At 45.2% G+C, this 19,187-nt stretch overlaps 1 long non-coding RNA gene across 1 annotated transcript in view; it reads right to left on the bottom strand.

Moving 5' to 3' along the window:
- The window catches only part of LOC132359048 (uncharacterized), a 44,194-nt gene that overhangs the window by 11,955 nt on the left and 13,052 nt on the right, over positions 1–19,187 (bottom strand). The window contains exons 2-3 of the long non-coding RNA XR_009500709.1: positions 14,646–14,805; positions 9,401–9,524 (exon numbers count right to left, since the gene is read on the bottom strand). This is a non-coding gene — a long non-coding RNA (uncharacterized LOC132359048). The remainder of the gene's footprint in view (positions 1–9,400; positions 9,525–14,645; positions 14,806–19,187) is intronic.

The following is a 19,187-nucleotide window of genomic DNA, read 5'->3' as shown; positions in this document are numbered from 1 at the left end:
TACATTCTGATTCAAGCTGGATTCTTAGACCAGCAGCCAGTCCTGGGACTAACACTAGGGCAATGGTTCATTAGATTCACCTGGGGAGCATACAGGTCCACTAAAGCAGAATCTCTGTGTTGTGAGTTCTCCACGTGATTCCAATACACAGCCAGTGTGTGAACCAGTGATTCATGAACCGCATAAGTCACTTCCCCTCCAGGAGTTTCTCTGTGCCGGCTCTGGAAGAGTTTTCTTTTATCCAACACCCTCCACGTTGCTGACTTCCAATCTGCTGTCTAAGTGTCTGGGGCCTTGTACTGTTTCAAGCAATCATGCTTGGTTTCTTCAATAAGGATGTATGGATATGTGTTTTTGAGGGTAGGGACCATCTTTTACTTCTTTGTATCCCTCCCAACACTTGGCACCATGGGGCTCAGTAAACATTTGTTCAAAATGTTTTTTTAGAAAACGATCAAGTATTTCCTTATTAAAACTTGCCTGGGGATTTCCCTGGTGGTGCAATGGTTGAGAATCTGCCTGCCAATGCAGGGGACACGGGTTCGATCTCTGGTCTGGGAAGATCCCACATGCCGTGGAGCAACTAAGCCCGTGCACCACAACTACTGAGCCTGCCCTGTAGAGCCTGCAATCCACAACTACTGAGCCCGCATGCCGCAACTACTGAAGCCCACGCGCCTAGAGCCCATGCTCCGCAACAAGAGAAGCCACCGCAATGAGAAGCCCACACACTGCAACGAAGAGTAGCCCCTGCTTGCTGCAACTAGAGAAAACCCATGCATAGCAACGAAGACCCAACGCAGCCAAAAAAACCAAAAAAAAAAAACAAACAAATAAAAACTTGCCTGTATTCTTTAATTATATGTATATAAATAAATATAAATAAATATAAATATAAATATATATATATATATATATATATATATATATATATATATATATATATATATATAATTCCTATGGTCTGAATGCTTATGTCTCTCCCCGCAATTCTATGTTGAAATTCTAACCTGCAAGGTGAGGGTATTAGGAGGTAGAGCCTTAGGGAGGTGATTAGGTGCCCATATAAAAGGGACCCCAGAGAGCTTCCTCGTCCCTTCTCACATGAGGAGACAGAGAGAAAACAGCTATCTATGAATCAAGAAGCTCTCACCAGACACTGAATCTGCCGACACCTTGATCTTGGGCGTCCCAGTCTCCAGAACTGTGAGAAATAAATTTTTGTTTTTTATAAGCCACCTAGCTGAGGGTATTTTGTTATAACAAACCAAATGGATAAAGACATATAGATATCTATAAATAACTCAAGAATTCTTTCTCAAGGTATTGAACTAAATGATTAATTATTACTGGGACATGCTTTTTCATGAAGGAAATATAAAAAGAGATAAAATTTAAACATAACTTTTCAGTTATTTAATTTTGCAATATGCCAATTCAATGTATTTCCTATTTAAAAGATTCTGTCTATATTATTTTGCTATCCGTCCTCACGCAAACTATTTATATGCTGAGTTGTTTGCAGAGGAGAAATTTGTTCTAATGGAGTTACTGGGAGTTGAGGTAAACCGACTCAGGCTTTAGAGAACCATCGTTCTTACCAGTTGACCACAAATGAGAGGAACTATGTGTACCTATTACAGATCAACACCAGAATGATCTTCACACATAATGGTGCAGAATTTTTTTCCCAATGAAACATGGAAAAATGTAGCAGCCCAGAGTGAAGTTGCCTTCAAAAGCTCTCTGGAGTGAAACCACTGTGTTCTCCTGGGTGACAGAGCCCAGTTCTAGCGTCCATCAGAGAGGCTCCTAGGAACGGCTTCCATTAAACCAGAGCCTGGTTGCTTGTACCACACTGATAAAGACAAAATTCATCCTATCTACCAAAAACATTCTTGTCATACAAGACTTAGCAATGAAAATAAACAAAAGCTTTAGCTGTCAACTACAGATACCATGAAGAACGGTGAATTTCGGTTTTTGTTAATGCTCATTTGTCTTTGCTTTTAATTGCTTAGTTGGCTGCAAAAAGTGTTCACATTCCTTTACGATATTGTTTCACTTGAAGTTAATTGTGAAAGAAAAGAGAGAATTAATAGCACTTCTCAGAAGCCCACATGTTATTTAACCTAAAGAACTTTACGTCAGAGATTTCAGTATGAGTCAAAGGCCATCATTCCTTCATAATAGGGTGATTTAGCAAATTAAAATTAGGAGAGCAGTAGATAGTGCTGATGAGAATGGCAAAAACGCATTAAGAGTGATTCATTCCTTGAAGAAAAGAATCACTGTCAATGCCAATTTTAAACACTGTGAAATTTACTAACTATTGCAGAGCACCACCTAGTGGTGATGATATAGCTCCCCCCTCGTGTTAAAGGAGGACTGCACTTTACCTCAGCCTGAAATTGGCAAATCCACATCCACAGTGGATGACACACACCATGACTGTAAACTATCAAAAAGGTGAAAGGAGAAAGGCATCTTTTATCACTCAAAATTTGTTTAGGGTGATAAAGTGCATTAATATAGATAAGGTAAGCAAGTTCCAGTAGCTTATATGAAATTTTAAAATGTTCCAGGGTCTCAGACATGTCCAATATGGATTCTCAGTAAATTCTGTTTTAGGATATTGAGCAAGTACTGTGGTTACTTTTCTCACAATAATTACTGCAATCTGTCTTATCTGTCTTGAGTTATACCATAGAATATTGAGTACTGCTTTGTTTTTTTCTTACTCGAAACAAGTGTAATTTGTGCATTTCTTCAAGTGCAATCTGAAAATCAAACGCTTTTGACATGGTAGGTGTCACAATTATCTTTATTTAATGAGATTTATGGAGGGTGAAAAAATGTTTAAAGGGATATTTGCTTCTATGACAACTTGAGGGCATAGCTGAGAGTATTATGGGTAATTTGGACACTTTCTGATCAAATTCAGATATAACAAGGCACTTACACTTAGTTTACCAATATTTCTAATTATAAGCACATTTTCAGACATATAGGGCTCACTGTATTTTAAACATAGACAAGATTCAATGTGAATCTATCATTTTTCTCTTGCTTCAAGCCTTGTTCTATAAAAGAGCCATTGATTTGTTTGGCATGGGTAAACCTAATTTAATCTATTAGATGTCCTTCTCAACAATAAAGGGTCTGAAGAAAAAACTTAATGACTAGGCCTGAAATTATTTTTAAAATTCACAATGTTGTCTATTCTATTTTCCTTACTGACTTAACAAATCTTTAAACAACCTTCATGTGTATTATGGAGATATAACTTATACCATACAGTGATGTGATTTATTGAATGTGAGAGAAATTCTCACATTCAATCTTAATTTCCTTAAAAAGAAAAGACGAGAACAGGTTACAGTGTTTAAATAGTGAATGCTTTTGTAAAAGAGCGGCTAAGTGCAGTCTTTCTCACAACTACTCAACTTTGGTGACAGCATGAAAGCAGCCATAAACTTTATGCAAATGAGCAGATGTGCCCGTTTTCCAATAAAGTTTTTTTTTTAATTATTTATTTATTTATTATTTATGGCTGTGTTGGGTCTTCGTTTCTGTGCGAGGGCTTTCTCTAGTTGCAGCGAGTGGGGGCCACTCTTCATCGCGGCGTGCGGGCCTCTCACTATCGTGGCCTTGCTTGTTGCGGAGCACAGGCTCCAGACGCGCAGGCTCAGTAGTTGTGGCTCACGGGCCTAGTCGCTCCGTGGCATGTGGGATCTTCCCAGACCAGGGCTCGAACCCGTGTCCCCTGCATTGGCAGATTCTCAACCACTGCGCCACCAGGGAAGCCCTCCAATAAAGTTTTATTTACAAAAACAGGCTGCGGGTTGGATTTGGTCCACTGCCATACTTCACTAACCTTGATCTCTATCATCAGCAGGGAAATTGGTATTTTGCTGCATCTTATTAAACCTCTGTTCAATATTTTTTATTATTTATTTATTATAACAAATATTTATTGAGCACCTACTGTGCTCCAGGCACTGCTCTAGGAACTAGGGATACAGACGTGAACAAAATAAAATCTCTATCCTCACAGAGCTTGCATTCTACTGGGAGAAAACAAACGAACAAAGAAACAAAACATGCAATGCATCAGGGAGTGATAAGTGCTTGAAGAAAATAAGGCAGGATGAGGGATGGATAGTTCTAGAGGTGGGAGTGGCACAGTTCTAGAAGGAGGGCTAGGAAAGTCCTCCCCGAGAGGTACGAGAGGTACGTGAGGGTCAGAAAGAAGCCGCCCCACCCCTCTGCTGCGTAGGGTGGGTTGGCAGCTGTTCCAGGGAAGACAGGAGGGTGGAGTCCTGAGCCAGGAGGAGAACCAGCCAAAGGCTGATGAGCCTGCAGCCCTAGGGGAAGGAAGGGAGGTATCCAGGGGCCAGGGCCAGGGCCTCCAAGGCCATTTTGAGGAGCAAGGACTTTATCTTGGTGTCATGGAGGCCCCTAGGGGCCTTTAAGCCAGGCAGTGAAGTGACTGATTGACGCGTTTATAATGTGTCTCTCTTCGCTGTGGCACCATGGGCTGTGGGTCCGGGACCAAGCAGGGCAGGTTAGGAAGCCCCACAGCCTCCAGGTGCAGGTGGTTGGACTTGGCCGCGTGGTGAGGAGCAGTCAGATCCCGGGAACAGCTGGGGCTGGGACGTGGGATGAGGGGAAGGGAAGCCAGGGGGACCGTCCAAGGACTTTGGACAGAAGTGCCATTTGCTGAGCCCTAAGCAGTCGTGGGCTTGGCACTTGGCAGGGGCTGGTTCCCAGGTGCTTTGCTAGCATCGTTTGGGTCGCCTCTTAGGCTGGAGGCAGTGGATCGGACTGGGCTTCAGGGAGGAGATGCCAGTTGGGGAGTGATGGGTAGAGGCCCACAAAGTCATCAAGAGAGCCACCAGGACTGGGATCCCGCGGAGGAGCAGGAGGAGTGGGGAGGGAGGCGGGGAGCGCATCCTGGAACAGCTGAGGAGAAGGCCAGGGATGGAGGGATGCGGGGGGGGGGGGGGTCTCACCACAGCCTTTATGGGGGCGGCAGGGGGAGGGGGAGTGGGCTGCAGAGTAGGTTCAAGAGGAACCAGGGGGTGAGGAAGCCAAGCCGGGTGCGTGGAGACCCAGGCCCAGGATGGGCAAGCTTTCACCTCTGCTCACTGCAGGCCAAGCCGCGAGCTCCGTCCCAGGCTGTGCTGGGCTCTGAGAAGGAAAGGGTGGATGTAAAAGATTCCTTCTTGTGAGTGTGTGTGCCGGGGGGTCGGGAGGCAGGGGAGGTGTGAGGGGAAACAACCCATCTATTCTGATAAGCATGAAAATAGGGGCCAGAGTGTGTGGAAACAGAGCTGAGGGTCCCATCCCCGGGGAGGGTCCCATCCTGGCTGCCCAGGTGTGTTGCTGGACAGTGGAGGAAATTTTAGAGTGAGATTCCCAAGGGCCTAATCAACCAAAAAGTGTGGACCCCACACGGGTGGTTTGGCTGTTCCCAATCCACAGTGAGGCCTGGTGGGCAGAAGACCTTCCATCTGTAGGTGTAGGTGTTTCCTTCCATCGGTAGGTGTGCTAAGAAGCAGGCCGGCCAAGTCCTGGGGCTTGCATCCCGCACACACCCTGTGAAGGAGGAGTGCCAGGTCCTTGGAGGCCGTGGGGCTCTGGAAAGGGCACAGAACCAGGGGCCTGGAGCCAGTCCCTTCAGCCCTGAGCCTCAGCTCCTAAACCTGCCACTTGGGGATAATCGCACTCTGAGGTGTGGGGAGAGGAGCTAAGATAACACATGGAAAATGACTGTGCCCCGAGGGGGCTGTGGGTGTGTGACGAGAGTGTCCTCAGAACTCCGCAGGAGCATGCAGACCCACCCGAGAATTATGACCTGACACCCGAGGTGAGGCTCGTCCCAAATGAGTGAAATATTTAGGTATAGGACACGCCCAGCATTTCTTTCCTTTCATCCCTCATTGTCCCTTTTCAATGCATTTAATGACTGTAAACAGAAACACAATGTCAGCTGGGCTCCTCCCCGCCTCCGGCGGCCTCATCCAGATGCAGCCTGCCTGCTGCCTGTGTCTGGGATGCCATCTGGGCGTCCTCAGGACTGCTGCTGCCTTCTCATGGGTGGAGCCGCAGGTCCTGGATACTGTTGCCCTGGTGAATTCACAGTGCTGTGTGTGGGTAGCAGGGGAAGAATCTCTGATTTAGTCTCTGCTCTTAAACATTGAGGTTATCCCTGATGAGGCTTAAAGGGGCTTCCTCTCTCTTTCCTTGTCTTTTTCTTCAGTGTATGCGTCTGTGAGCAAGGAGTGTTCTTTTCTTGACAGGTGAATGAACAGAAAAAGGAGAAAAGCACACGCTTGCTGTGTCCAAGTCAATCCCCTCTCTCTAGCTCTTCACGGAAAGGAGAGAGAAACATCACTAAGCACACGGGGTACTTTTTCTGAAATCAGGTCCCAGTGCTGAGTGGGAGGACCCACTTCGAGGGCCTCCACTCCAGCCTGACTTCTGCGCAGTCCTGGGGTAGAGGTCCTGCTCCAGCCTCCTCTGCCGACAGTGAGCAGGAGGATGAGGGGAGAATGGTGACCCCACCGGGCACAGAGCAGGGCCTTCACCACGACCGCTGTGCAGCAGACGTACGCGTGGATGAAATGTCTTCTAACAGTTGGTGGAACCCAAGTTGATTTTGCTGCTAGTGTGGCAAAACTCAGACAGGAAAGACACTTTCCTCACCTCCTAATAAAATCACATAGTGCATCTCTAACTTATTCATTAATTCACAGAACCTGGATATAAATTTTGGGAGAGGAATTATCATATGACTGCCCTTCTCAAGAGGCATATTTAGGAGCTGGCCATACAGGTGCTTAATAATACCTACTGTCATCACTACTGTGATGAAATAACCTAATGAGGTGTATTTTTCACAGGACTCCATTCAACACGAGTATGAGATGATCAATGATTATTTTAGACCAGTGTTTCACAGATGCAGAAAAATCGACATATTATAGGTTGTTTTCTAACCCAAATAGGATTTAGGTTTATGCACTTTGCAGGTTAACCTAACAGACATAACTATTGTTCTAGAATGTAGAACATGTTTATCCAACATGTAGGGCCATTTTAACTCTTTAAATCATGGCAAGATACAGTCGGGAGTCTGCAGAAATTGTTAGCAATAAACAGTGAACACAGAGGGAGTGATGATAAAATGATAAACCAACACAGACAGAATGTCCAGTGATGGCCCAGCGGGGAAGGTTCTCGACATGCTCTCCAGCAGGGTTGGGGGTACCCAGTTTAGAATTTCAGGCTAGGAAAGGACAGTGAGGTCAGAGAGAAGACAAGCAATGCGCAAAAGGGAAGAACAGGTCAGGGGAGGCTGTTGAGAGCATAGGTCACGGCTCTGGAGAGAAGGGCCAATCTAGAGATATGGGTGGGGTCGGCCGCAACTTTTCCTCGGGAAATGGCTAAAGTCACGAGCTCAGTCTTCAGCTCAGAAGGGCCTGAGGCTGGGGGCAGGGGGAGATGCATCTAGACCACTCCAGGGCACGTCTCACCCCACGTGCACCTGTATCCACACAGACATGGCCCTGGGGAATGGAGGAAAAAGAGAAGGTGTTGACCCTCCCCAGGAATCAGGAAAATCCAAAGCCTTAGAAGCTCAAAGAAAGCAATTTTTTTGTGTGAACTTGTCTAGGCCGCGGTGCCCAGGTGTTTCGTCAAACACCAGTCTAGACGTGGCTGTAAGGATATTTCTTAGGTGTGATTAACATCTAAACCAGTGGACTTTGAGTAAAGCAGGTTACCCTTCCTAGTGTGGGTGAGCCTCACCCAATCACATGAATAAAGAATAAAGACAAAGGTTTCCTGAAATAGAAGGAATTCTCCTTAAGATTGCAACATAGAAACCTGCCAGGGTTTCCAGCCTGCTGCCCTGTGGAGTTCAGACTGAAGCCTCAACATCAAGTCTGATCTGGATTCCCACCCTGCCAGGGCTTGCCCTGTGGATTTTGGACTTGCCAGCTCCCACAAATGCACAAGCCAATTCCTTAATATAACTTTCTCTCTCTCTTTCTCCGTAGGGGTGTGTGTGTATCCTTTCTCCTTATTGAAAACAAGAAGTAGACGGGGAAAGAAACAAAAATCACCTCTTTGACAAACGCTGCAGGCACCTGTCACCCTGGGTCCTGTTCCGGGAAGGGCTGGGATGCCGGGGGGCCGGCCTTGGGCCTGCTGGACACAGCTGGGAGGACACTGCGCTCCCCACAGAGGGGGCTCACCTGCACGAGGAGCGCTCATCACAGGGAGCCCAAGCCCACCCAGGTCAGCTTCAGGGACCCCTGAGAGCTTTGCCCCAAGACTAAATGGGTTCTCCACACAGCCAGAAAAAGGATCAAAAGCAGGATGTATACTTTCCAAGTGAATAGACTATGATAATGAGGCCCCAAGTACATATTTAAGTTAATAAGCCCTATGAATGGAAAAATCGATTACATACGCTAATTAAATACATTAAAGGTTGGCCTGTGCACTTTTTCCACAATGCTTACTAATTATCACAATGTAGCTATTTATAAGCAAGCCATAAGCAAATTAAAGAAAACGGATGGTTTACATTTTTCATGCCTTTTGGAGGGGGAAGGATTTTGACTGGAGTAGAAACCGTTTTGACAGTTGCTTTCGGTTCTCGGTTTATTCAAATCCTTCCCATCAGAGTCTGTATCTGCAAGAAAGAGCCATGAAGGCTGAGCACAGTCCAAGTTTCACTGTAGCCCATAACATACATAACCTGTGAGCTGGAAAAGCAGACGAAGGCCACTCATATTAGAATACTTCCAGAACGTCCCATAAAAAGTTGAATATTCAGGGTTTTTTTGAGGGGGAAAGCATTAGAACACATTTTAGTGGATCACTGCACGATTTTTTTTTTTTTTTTTTTTGGCTGTGCTGTGTGGTTTGTGGGATCTCAGTTCCCTGACCAGGGATTGATCCCAGGCCACAGCAGTGAAAGCCCGGAATCCTAACCACTAGGCCACCAGGGAACTCCCCAATGCATCCAGGACATTCAGATGTTAGAATTTTACCACTGAAATGCAGAGTTATCCGGGAGGCTCTGAAAGTGCAGTTCGGGGCTCCAATAAGGAACAAAAGCCCGGGGGCAATTAGGAGCGTGCTTCCATGGCATCCAGGGTCTGAGATTCATGTGCTCTCCAAGAACCATTTTTCTACACCGTGGAACAACCCAAGAAGACACACAGTGGCCTGGGCACATCCTCTAAAATATGGGCATCAGCAAAACGATTTGTAAATGGTCAGGGGTCAGGGTGAAATCAGAGCTACGCAGGGAGGAAGAAAACGGAAAAGAAAAACATAGGACTTTTCAAAAGCTGGAAACACACACAGAATGTGAACATACTTGTTAAATAATTGAAGACTTTCTCGATCCTCAGTCTCAAGGACACTGCTAGGTTCGGGCTGAGTTCCAACCCTTGCTTTTTCCTCTGCGGCAGCTACATCTTGCAGGATCCTGTGGGTCTGCTCTGCATTGTAACATAAACAGGAATCACAGTTCTGGCAAGACGCTCTCCCACTTATCCCTGCCTTGCTTCCCTTTGCTAAAGTCATCTCTTGCTGGAGACGTGGCCGTTCCAATAGTGCAGAGAAGGGCAAACAGGATTCAGGCCACACTTTTCTAAACAAACACCCGTTAGTTCATTGAAATACGGATTATTGTAAGTCCTTCAATTGCTCCTTGGGGCTGGGAAGAAAGGGCCGTTTTTCAAAAGCCCATGTCGGTATTTTTCTGAGCACAGGGCTTTGGAGTAAATAAATACTCACATTCCTTGCAATATGTAAAAATGGGTTTCATGGAAACAGGGAAGAAGGAAAAGGAGGAGCCAGGATCCCTTTCAAATGTGGCTTCTCCTGAGCTGCTGACCCAGGACACCCACGGCCTGTGTGGGTTTGGGAGGCAGAGGCACGTGAGGCTCACCAGGAAAGCTCATCTTCTTCCTCTCTGGGACCTGACTGTGATTTGGGGCAGCAGCTTTACCGCACGCCCGATTCAAACGCTCTGAGACTTTGTTCCCTACAAGCCTCTTTGTCCCACCTCCCATCCGTCACAAGAAGCCATCTTCCCTACCAAAGAGCTGAGGCACCCAATTAAAACCCTCCGTGGGGCCCCTTCAGCATCCAAGGCCACCTGCCGACCCCTCTGCCCACCCCCGCCTGCACCGGCCCTCGCGCTCACGTGCTCCTCCTTTGTCATGTCCCCCTCGCCCTCCTGCTCCTGGAAGGCAGCCCGCATCCTCCCAGAGCACGCCCAGTGCTGGTCACATACCTGCCAGGTGCAGGCGTGTCGTGATCTGTGTGGCCACAAGGAATCGCATCGCGGTGGAAGAGCCCACCCAAGAACTGGGCTGAGGGAGAGGCTGACTCTGCTCACACTTACATGGTCCTTCCAGCTCTAGATCCCGCCTGCCCTCCCAGTGCATGAGGGTGGGAATAGGAGAAACGCAGTGCCCACCTTAAGGGGCCGTAGGGATGAGCCTCTCGCCCTGTGTGTGGGGTTCTCCCCCGTACTTAGGGGTGTCAGGCGCTCTTTTCATCTCTATGGGCACAAATGACCTGTTGTAACAACTAGTGCTTCCGCAAAGAACGTTAAAATGTGGACATAGGGACTTCCCTGGTGGTCCTGTGGTTAAGAATCCGCCTTCCAGTGCAGGGGACGCGGGTTCTATCCCTGGTCAGGGAACTAAGATCCCACATGCCGCGGGGCAGCTGAGCCTGCGCAACGCAACTACTGAGCCCAGGCGCCACAACTACAGAGCTCACATGTTCTGGAGCCCGTGTGCCTCAACTAGAGAGAAGCCCGCGTGCCGCAAAGAGCCCTCACGCTGCAATGAAAGATCCCACGTGCCACAGCTAAGATCTGATGCCGCCAATCAATCAATCAATCAATAAAATGCCGCCATAAAACATAGGACACTGTAGTGCTCCTGGGCCCCGAGATCTCATTAGCTGTTGATAGTGAAATACAGTAACTTCATGCCTCCACCTTTACACCAATTAGATCGTTTTACCTTTGCAGATGCTGTGAAGCATAACTGCTAACTTGGATCCTTTCCCGCGTGGTCACCCTGGGACATATTTGTTTATAGTATGTATGTCTAGTGATGGCAGCTGGCCTTGTGTGTATTCTAAGGACGGCAAGACCTCCTAGGCATTTACACAGGCTGATTCTACCCCCATACAGTGAGAGGAGATGGATTTCCTTCTGAAGGGAGGTGTCGTGATAGCCCATCATAAAGCAGCCCCTTCTGGGCACCTACAAAGGGTGAGCCCCATAGAGCACAGGGGGGTCACCCCATGCTGGAAGGAAGTGAACCTCTGCAAAGAACTTACAGAATAGCCCAGAATTATGACCTAGGGAATCACCTACAAAAGTTACTTTAAAACTCTAAATTCTGACTGTTGACATGAAATTCAGGTAGCAAAAGAAGTTGAACATTTTAGAATTTGATTTTTGAAAAATAATCTCTCCAGTTAAATTCTGATGTTATTGTTACATTTTTTTTTTTACAACTTTTAATTTTCAAAAAGTTGGGTAGAAGTTATAAATACAATACAGAGAGCTCCCATGTACCCTTCACTCTGCTTCCTCCAATGATAATGTTTTACATAATCCTAGTTATGTATTGAATAATGAATCAACCATTCAAACCAGAAAACTGATATTGGCACAGTACTAACCTATAGACGTTATTCAGATTGTACTAGTTTTTACATGCACTCATTTTTTTGTGGGTTTTTTGTGGTTCTTGTATAGTTCTATAAAATGTTGTCATCAGTACAGATTTGTGTAACCACCACCACAATCAGATTATTTTTTACAATTCAAATACCTCTATTTTTATTTTTGCTGAGGAACATGTTCAAATATGCAGAAAAGTATAGAAAATAATATAAGAAATATAAGAAATAGCCATGTTTCCAACTCTGTATTTAACAAGTGTTAACATTTTCATACATATGCTTCAGAATTTTTTTGTTACTTTTTAAATTTAAGTATAGTTGATTTACAATGTTGTGTTAGTTTCAGGTGTCCAGAAAAGTGATTCAGTTATATATATGTGTATATATATACACATATATATATTCTTTTTCAGATTATTTTCCTATATAGGTTATTACAAAGTATTGAGTATAGTTCCCTGTGCTATACCGAAGGTCCTTGTTAGTTATCTATTTTATATATAGTACTGTGTATCTGTTAATCCCAAACTCCTAAATTATCCCTCCACCCCCTTCCACCTTTGGTAACCATAAGTTTGTTTTCTATGCCTATGGGTCTATTTCTGTTTTGTAGATAAGTTCATTTGTATCTTTTTTTTCTTAGATTCCACAAATAAGTGATATAATATGATATTTTTCTTTCTCTGTCTGGCTTACTTCACTTAGTATGATAATCTCTAGGTCCATCCATGGTGCTGCAAATGGCATTATTTCATTCTTTTTAAAACTGAGTAATATTCCATTGTATATATGTACTGCATCTTCCTATTCATTCATCTGTTGATGGATACTTATGTTGCTTCCATGTCTTGGCTATGGTAAATAGTGCGGCAATGAACATTGGGGTACATGTATCTTTTCAAGTTATGGTTTTCTCTGGATATATGCCCAGGATATGCTTCAAAATTTTTTAAAGAATTAAAATGTTAAAGATACAACTAATCTCCACCTGATCCTTTTCCCTCTCCCTCTTCCTTTTCAGCCAAGGTTATTTCTTTACAAGAAAAAAATTAAGCAACAAATAAACAAAACTCACTGTGTAACTGACCCTTACCTAAAAAGTTAAATGATTACTGTAATAGATATTCAGGCTATTTTTGACTTATCAACATTTTAAATTACATTGTAAAAAATATTTACCAAAGGGGTTTTCTTTTTTTTACTGTATGATAGATATTTAATAGCAATAAAGGACTTGGCAATAAAAAATAAAGGACTGCATTGTTCTTGTTTACCACAGTACTGTATAAAGTTGTATAGAATCAATAAATGAATGGATGAACAAATACTCCTCTGATAAATTTATATTAATTACAACCTGAAATATGTATAATTATTTATATTACACGATAGCCTAAATAATGTATAAATAAGAAGCCATTTATAAATATCCACTTTCACCATCTTGACCTGGTCCATGGATGGACCATTTTACTGAACATTATAATTCACAACTATCTTAAAAACCAAGGATAATTTTTCCACTGAGACAAATCTTAACATAGATGTATCTATTGTAAAGCTGGGATTCTTATGGTTCAGGCAAATGAAGACCAACAACCAAACACTTTCTGCAATTCTCGAAGACTTGAGTGGTACACACGTACTCAGGCCACAGAATCACGATAGGGATCTCCTTCGTTTGCCTCTGTTCCCATAGTCCTACAACTGCCCCAGAACATCTGCTGTCACTGCTTTTCCCAAACCCGCCTCCTATGTCCGGCTCTGTGTTGCTTTTCTCTCTCACGCTCACCTTCCCTTCCCCCACTCTTCATTCCTTTAACGTACTGATATTGACGAACCCAAACCCTTTCTCTTTAGAAGGAAGGAGGTAGGGAAATCGGAACCAGCAATTACAGGGCTCTCTTTGGAAGGCTAGCAGATGAGAAACAGCTGAGGAGACTCCCATGCTAATTTTTGGAAATAACAGCTTTTTTTGAGATATAACATACGTACCATAAAATGCATCCTTTGAAAGAAATGCAATCCAGTGGGTTTTAGTATGTCATAGACATACTCAGTTTATCACCACTACCTAATTTCAGAACGTTTTCATCACCCCACAAAGAAACACTGTACCCAATAGAAGTCTCTCCCAATCCCCTTACCTCTAGCCCTGGGCAACCACGAATCTACTTTCTGTCTCAATGGATTTACCTATTCTGGACATTTCATATGAATGGAATCACACAATATGTGGCATTTCGTAACTGGCTTATTTCTTTTAGCATAAGGTTTTCAAGGTTCATCCATGTTGTAGCATGTTTCAGGCTTTCACTACTTTTTATGGCACAGTAATATTCCATTGCATGGATATACCACATTTTGTTTATCCATTCATCACTTGATGGACATTCGGGTCATTATTTCTTGGCTATTATGAATAATGCTGCTGTGAACATTCTCACACAGGTTTTTTCTGTGGACATGTTTTTATTTCTCTTGGGAGTATACCAAGCAGTGGAATCCTGGGTCATACGGTAACTCTTACATTTTGAGGAACCATGGCAATTTTTGTGCCTTTACCTATAAAATGAAAGCTCAGGCCAGCTTCTATTAACTGAAACTTAATCTATTAATAGTTTATGCCTTGCAATTAAAAGTCCTCATTAAAATCAGAAAGGCGCAAATCATTCTATGAGACAACTGAAGTCATCCCCTAGGCTGTGTTGTGTAAGGTTTTATGTGACACCATAAGCATTTACTTCTGTATCATGAGACTTTAGAGAGAAGTATTGGATCTTTTTATTAAAATAAAAATCAATGCTGCATTGGAGCGCATTCTTAAAGAGTGTGGTTGTAGTGCCAGATATTTTGATTAGACCATCATTAATCTTAACACTTCTCAGAGCAAACCATGTTCTTACCTTGAAGGTAAAGAAACAAGCAGGTGAGCAGGTAAGGGCAGAATTCCTCCAGATGAGAGCAAAAAGCACAGAAAGCCTTTGGCCCTTTGGAGCACAGCTTCAAGAAAAAAGAGTCCACTCTCTCCAAAGAGCCATCCCGGGAGAGGATCTGGTTGCACTCCTGCAAGGAGAACACACCGTCGTACACCAAGTGTGGGAGCACCCAGCTCACGTCCAAGTCCCTCAGGATCCTCTCTTTGTAACTCCTGGGGATCTCCGAGAGCTGCTCGGCCCTCCTCTCCTTTTCTCTCGGTGTCGTTGGCTCGCAGTGATAGAACCAAGACCCGGCCCCTGTCTCTGCTGTCCTGGCACGTGGAGGGCCCGGGAAAGGGCTCCCTCCCGGTCCAGGCAGCTCCACGGCCTCCGTGGGCAACATCCACACCGCACAGGCATCTGCAGGCCGACTCATCCCACCGTCTGGAGAGATTGCAGGTCTTCGGGGAGAGGGGGGGCCTCGGATTAAACCTGCAGTGCTGGCCGTCGTGGCCTAAGAGGATTGCCCTGCACCTGTGAGCCCCTTGCAGTGGTGAACTTGGGAAGATGAACAAGATGCAGCCTGGCTGAATCCCCTTCAGCTGAAATTCGTCCCCTGGTCCCCAAGTGAGCACTTCCCCAGGCGACCCCTGCATCCCCCCAAACGATTATTTTCAGCATCACAAACGTAACAGGCTCACGGTCTATACTGAAGGGTCTCCTTGTGACGCTGGAAGCTGTATCAGGACCCGACTACTCATCTCTCTGGCCTTCTCTCCCCTGTCGTTGGGGGTTGGACATGGCCTGACAGCCAGCCTGGCTGTGGACAAGCGGGGACTTTGCCAAAGCCAGCTGTTCAACAGAGCATTTTGGTTTTCCCAAACTGTCTGCTAAGTGCTGTTTCTTAGGGCATGGTTCTTTTTCTTTTAGAAATTGGCACACTTCTGTGTGATGGTTTGGTTAAATGATTCAGTCCCACAGATGACCCCCCTCCTCTGATCCAACCCCGATGTCCACTTAATGGAGTTATTGCCGGGTCAGGGGAGGCCTCTGCCACGAGCCATGCCTCACTACGCACCACACAGATGCAGGATGATTGCGCGTTCCGCCTGCTGGAGCTGCCAGGCCTGACTCACCTCAGGATGCTCCCCGGCTGCGTCTGCAGGTGACCTGTTCTTCTCTGGCCTGTCCCTCTCCCTCTGCCCATGAGACGGAAGCATAGCCTAGGGGTCTTTCTCCCACTATCATTACCATGTCTTCTCTCTAAAAGTCACCCTAGGATCATTCACCCAACAAGGACCTACTGTATAGCACTGGGAGCTCTACTGAATATTCTGTGATAACCTATATGGGAAAAAAATCTGAAAAAGAATGAATATAGGTATATGTATAACTGAATCACTTTGCTGTACACCTGAAACTCACACAACATTGTAAATCAACTACAATCCAATAAAATTAGAAAACAAAAAAAAAAAAAGCAGATCATTCGCAGGTGAAGAGAAATGATTCAAAGAAGCCCAATTTTTATAAACTGCTTTCCAGTTAGGAAATTGATGAAAAGATCTGCAATTCTCGTAATATTCTTGCCAGTTCCATTTATAGAAGCAATTATATATTTTTCTACAGTATCTGGGTGGAAGATTTGCTTTTCAGAAATCCAAACTCCCTTGGGGTGTTCTGGTGACGGTGCTTTTCCTGGCTTTGCTTCTGACCTCGTGTGTGACCTTGAGAAAATAATTCTCTGTCATCATACTTCTTTGTGTTAACCATGTATTTCTGATGTTTTGACATCTTGGCGCCTTGCTGACTCCGAAGAGATTGCCCCCGTCCCCGCCCCGCCCCCAGGACTGGCCCGTTCCTAGAGACAGCAAAGAACTCGCCTGCAAGCACAACTTTCGTAGGCAAGTCACCAATCCGGAGTTCACACCCCCAAACACCTCCTTTGTGGGGCCCTTACACTTGGGGCCACTCACTACCTGCCCTAATGACCCCAGGATCAGGTATCAGACAACTAGGGACAGCCCCTCTGTCCCACAGCCTGCTGAAAGTATTCAAACTAGCCCATCGTAAGCCTGCTTACCCTGCCTCACCTGTTCCTTCCTGCAGAAACCACGAGCCCCACACCTGCCTCCTGACGGACCCCTGGTGCTCCCCCATGTGCCCCTGCTTGGCACGGAGCCCCCCCTCCTCTTGAGAACTGTAAATGACAAACCATCTTTTCAGTGGTCGTGGTCTCCTGATCCGTTGGCCTCACCCTGCCTGAGTAACAATAAACTCGACACTTTAACACATCCATTGAAAAGTACAAATCTGGGGGCTTCCCTGGTGGCGCAGTGGTTGAGAATCTGCCTGCCAATGCAGGGGACACGGGTTCGAGCCCTGGTCTGGGAAGATCCCACATGCCGTGGAGCAACTGGGCCCGTGAGCCACAACTACTGAGCCTGCGCGTTTGGAGCCTGTGCTCCACCACAAGAGAGGCCGCGATAGTGAGAGGCCCGCGCACCGCGATGAGGAGTGGCCCCTGCTTGCCGCAACTAGAGAAAGCCCTTGCACAGAAACAAAGACCCAACACAGCCAAAAATAAATATTAAAAAATAAATAAATAAAAAGAGAAGGCAGCACTTTAAAAAAAAAAAAAAAGAAAGTACAAAGCTGGGGCTGAGCTGTGACAATGCTGTAAAGCACTTTGAGTGTTGTAAGAACTGGACTGGAGATCACAGAACCCCTAACCCTAACTACATTCTTCTGCACCAGCAGCAAAGATCATGTGCCCCACATTGAAACGTCTAAGGGAATTAGTGCCATCTTGTGGTATTTTTATAGTCTCTCAGGCCATTTCTTTTTCTTAACAGACTTTACTTTTTTAGAGCAGTTTTAGGTTCACAGCAAAGTTGAACAGGAAGTACAGAGAGTTCCCATATACCTCCTGCTCCCACACGCCCACAGCCTCCCCTATTATCAACACCTCCACCAGAGGGGTACATTTGTTACAATGACGAACCTACACTGACACATAATTATCACCCAGAGTCTACAGTTCACTGTTGGTGGTTTACATTCTGTGGGTTTGGACAAATGTGTATCCATCATTACTGCATCAGATGTAGTTCCACTGCCCTAAAATCCTCCGTGCTCCACCTAGTCATCCCTCCCTCCCCTCTAACATCTGGCACCCACTGATCATTTTCCTGCCTCCAAATTTTTGTCACAGGCCATTTCTACTCTAAGATTTTCTTTATTTTGTTGCCCACCTTGTGCTGAGCATGATACAAAATAATGGTGAGGAAGACAGACAACTTCCCTACCCAGAGAAAAGGTCCAGGTAGGGAGAGAGAAAAGCCAGGTAACAAATAAATAAAATAGTTACAATATTGTTGAAAAAGATGCTGAGGAAATGGGGATAGGGATACCTTAAATAGAGTGGAGAGGTGGCACACGAGCTAAAACTGCCAGGATGAAAAGAAGTCAGATGTTAAGAGTGGATGGAAGCTATGAGCAGGCAGAGACTCAGAATGCGTAAAATCCCAGAGCAGGAGAGCGTGGGAATCATTGGGCATCTGAGGGCTCCACGAACCAGCATGTGGGGTTGGACTGCGTGGGGTCAGGGAGCAATGTTGGAAAGGCCATCAGGAGGTCAATCTGGCCAGCCTGCTAGGTCCTGGTAAGAAATTTGAGGCTTCCCTGGTGGCACAGTGGTTAAGAATCCACCTGCCAATGCAGGGGACACGGGTTCAAGCCCTGGTCCGGGAAGATCCCACATGTCGCGGAGCAACTAAGCCCATGCACCACAGCTACTGAGCCTGCGCTCTACAGCCCGTGAGCCACAGCTACGGAGCCCACGTGCCACAATTACTGAAGCCCGTGCGCCTAGAGCCCGTGCTTCACAACAAGAGAAGCCACCACAATGAGAAGCCTGCGTGCAGCAACGAAGACCCAATGCAGCCAAAAATAAATAAATTTATTTAAAAAAAAAAAAGAAAGAAGTTGGATTTTCCTCCCCTTGCAGTAGAAAGCTCCTGAAGGCTTTACCTGGAGGAGAGATATCATCTGATGGAAGTTTTCAGAACTGGTGTTAATTTTCAGAAGCTTCACTTTTGAGGCTGATAACATTTTTTTACCCTTTGCTTTATCATTTGTTCTCTCTCCCTCTACAATACATTTTTCTGAACTATTTGGATGTAAGTTCTATACATCATGACCTTTGACCCCTAAATTCTTCAGCTTGCTTTTACTAAGAATGGAGATAATCACTTATATAACATTAGAACAATGACCAACCTCATACATTCACATTAATCCTTTTCTCTAATATTGCATTCCTATTCTACTTCTGTCTGGTTGATCTAATAATGTCCTTTATAGCTTTTTACCCCCCAGATCTGATCCAATCTGGGGTCAGATATTGCATTTACTTATCATGGCTTTTTAACCTCCTTTAATCTGGAACTACAAACTTTAATCTACAAACTTTATCTTTCACAATGTTGACATTTTTTAAGAAAACCATTCCTCCTCCCCCTCATGGCC

Source organism: Balaenoptera ricei, chromosome 2 (assembly GCF_028023285.1).
Source record: "Balaenoptera ricei isolate mBalRic1 chromosome 2, mBalRic1.hap2, whole genome shotgun sequence".
In the NCBI taxonomy this organism is placed as follows: Eukaryota; Metazoa; Chordata; class Mammalia; order Artiodactyla; family Balaenopteridae; genus Balaenoptera; species Balaenoptera ricei.
This window is presented reverse-complemented; position numbering and strand designations above follow the sequence as displayed.